At 38.4% G+C, this 3261-nt stretch overlaps 1 protein-coding gene across 2 annotated transcripts in view; it reads right to left on the bottom strand.

Moving 5' to 3' along the window:
* LOC128249675 (U24-ctenitoxin-Pn1a-like) overlaps nt 1–1626 on the bottom strand; it is a 15944-nt gene extending 14318 nt beyond the window's left edge. Inside the window, exon 1 of one of the 2 annotated variants that reach the window (XM_089364235.1) lies at nt 1490–1626. The gene's annotated coding sequence lies outside the window, so the exon portion shown is untranslated. Of the gene's footprint in view, nt 1–1436; nt 1470–1489 lie in introns of those variants that run through there. The other variant, XM_089364234.1, reaches the window with a different exon arrangement.
* Between the last annotated feature and the right edge of the window lie 1635 nt (nt 1627–3261).

Raw genomic sequence — 3261 nt, 5'->3', positions numbered from 1 at the left:
CTAAATATGTCTCATCTTGTAACGAACCTGTCAGATATTTACAATTCTGGCAAATGTCTAGAGAAATTAATACTTTTTAAGTAGGACTGCAAGATCGATAATATTAAACCCGAAGGAACAGGCTAAACTGTTTCTTATGAGATAGTTGAGGGATGAATTGGGAAATGAAGGAACGGAAGGATATGCATACATACATACATACATACATACATACATACATGCATGCATACATGCATGTATACATGCATACATGCATATTGATATGTCTCGATCTATTTGTCAATCGCTATATATATTAATTTATATATATGGTGTGTGTTTGTGAGATAGAGAGAAAAGAAAGAGAAAGAGAGAGAGAGAGAGAGAGAGAGAGAGAGTGTGTGTGTGTGTGGGGGGGTAAGCGACGGTAGCAGCCTTTGTAATGAAGATTTGAAGATTACTTTGCACATCCAACTTAACTTGAATGTGCTGCTTTGGACACCATAGACTGCGGTAATCGTCCAGAGAAAGCATCTCGTTTACACATTAAGTGTGAAAGAAGAAAAAAGCAGGACATATGATATCGGTAAGCGAAATTTCGTCAGAACCGGTAGGCATGATGGTGTGGAATTGTCTCCGATAAAATCTCTTCATAGACTTGTGTTAGAAACACAGTATATCTTAGTGTAAGATGAACATTGTCGTTGCAGTGACTCATAAGAAGAACAGACTCATTTGTCTTTCTGAAGGCTTGTTAGTGTTGTTTATATGATTGTCACCTGCTTACGCCAAATTCATGTCTCGATATATTAGAAAGAGCGAATGAATCATTAACTGTATTTCTACAGCCCAGCAATCTTCCGATGTATGTATGTATGTATGCAGCTGAAAAAGAATATTTTCCAACCAATCAAAGCAAAGCACACAATAATATAGCTTTCGTTAAAATTGACTATAAAAAAAACATAGACGTAATATAAAACTCAAAGTCACGAAATGTAACCAATAAAAGTTTACTCTTGTTACGAATTTAACTCTACGTATCGAGTACCATCATATGGTTCGCGTCAGAAGTTTTTTTTTATATTTACCTGTCTGTCTGTCTGTCTGTCTGTCTATCCACTAATCCCCACTCCATTCATAGTTGCGTGCTTTGTTGTTCTTTTTTTTACAAAGACCCACGATGAAACGCTTATGTACATACACACACACATGCACACACACAAACATATATAGATATATACATATATACACACACACATATACATACGTTTATATGTATATTCATATATATATATATGTGTGTGTGTGTGTGTGTGTGTGTGTGTGTGTATGTACGTATGCGCATATGAATGTATATTTATGTCCATTCTCAAGTCAAGCATACACTCGTGCACAAAATATACACAGAGGAAAAGATGTTGTAAATGTAAGCAAGTATAGAACAGAGATATTACCTTGAACAACGGAGAAGAGACTCTTGAAAGAATGTAGAAATCTTGTCACTCACCTCTATATATACTGCTTGCTAACTATTGTTATCGTTGATCAGGTGTTGCTGTTCCCATACCTTATGGCCTTCAAATATAATTAACAAGTGTGCTGCGCTATTTAATCTTATTAAATTACTATTTGCTTAATGTTTCACTAGATTTCATATCAGCTGATAACCCATTTTTTTCTTTCTTTTTCTTATTTATTTAGTCTGATTGACAGGATTTATTATTGACTGATTTTTAGTTACGTCCCTTTAAATACTTGGTTCAAATCCCGCCGGGTTCCAGGTTGTCTTTTATCAAGGTGATGTCGATAAAATGAATGCAAACCAAGCAGTTTATTTTTTTCTGTTCTTCGCAAACCTCGGCTGATGAAATTCTTTGACCCTTCCCTTATCCACTTTTCTTTCTTGATCTTAAATTTGCGATCTAATGTACAGTCTGCATTTTCTATTACTACAGTCCTGAACTTAGCCCACTGTCCTTCAACCTTTTTGGGGTACTGCCATGGCTGAATCCTGTGCTTATGCTGGGCCTACTACAGCTCTGCTGCTGTGTTATGTTTTTAATTTCTCCACAGCAAATGACCAGGTGTTACAATCGACTTTGCCTGTCCTTTTCGGGGTCGATAAAATAAACACTTTTAATACGTACCAGTTGACTATTGGGGTCGACGCAATCGACTTACCTCCTCCCAAGAAATAGCTGGCCCTGTATCAAAATTTGAAACCATTATTGTTATTATTTCTCTTTATCACATGTTTTGTTGGAACTTGTGGAGTCTTGCACGCGTAGCGGGCTTACTGCCTGCAGCCTACGGTACCATGCTATCCATTCTTTTCGGCTATCTAATACTTGCCTGGTTATTCTGGCCGCGCCAAGGAGGCAATCCTTTTGTAACAGTTCTACTGGGCGCTCTATTAGAATTTCCATGATATTCCTCTTGATACCTTCTAATACTGTTCCCAAGGACTCAACAATAATTGGCACTATCTTCACCTTCATTTTCACTAGCTGGGCTATTTCGTACTTAAGAGGGTTGTATCTATCTGTCTATCTATCTATCTATCTATCTATCTATCTATCTATCTATCTTTTGGCTATCCTTTTTGACTATTCGTGGGTCAAAGGGGTATGCAATATCAGCTATATACCATATGTGGTGCACCTTGTCCAACACCACTAGATCCAGTCTGTTATGCTCTTGCACCTGATCTGTTTGGATTGGAAAATCCCAGAGGATTTTACTAGTCTCTGACTCTGCCACTCTCTGCGGTTTGTGCTCATACCATGTCTTGCCTCTCTATAGCCCCCACTTTTCCCATGTAGTCTCCAATGCAGCACTTTCGCTACCTGGTCATAACTTGTAGCGGGTTTGAGCATTCTTTCGTGATATGGGCAATGGTTTCAACTACTCTATTACAGATGAAGCACAGCGGAGACACTTGGTTATTCCTAAGGTTGACCCTCTAGTTCGTGGCCAAAGCTTGGTCTTGCGCTGCTAGTATAGCGCTCCTAATCTCTCTTTTTTTAGTGTTCCTTTCATCAGCCATCTCACCTATTTTTTCCAGCAACTTGTAGCTGCGTGGAATTGATCGTGCAGTCCCTTCTTGCGTAATTCTTCTTCATGTCCTTTTTGCACTTCTTTTGTTTTTTCCTTTTTTCTCTGCTCTCAATACTCCCTCGTTCCTAACTGTCACTAGCAAGGTTTCCTTACTTTAGGCTAGGTATTTCATTAAGCTCTCGAGTTCGATACGCACGCAGTCTTCTACACTTATCAGTCCCC

This window comes from Octopus bimaculoides, chromosome 16 (genome assembly GCF_046866305.1).
Source record: "Octopus bimaculoides isolate indiv1 chromosome 16, ASM4686630v1, whole genome shotgun sequence".
Classification (NCBI taxonomy): Eukaryota; Metazoa; Mollusca; class Cephalopoda; order Octopoda; family Octopodidae; genus Octopus; species Octopus bimaculoides.
This window is presented reverse-complemented; position numbering and strand designations above follow the sequence as displayed.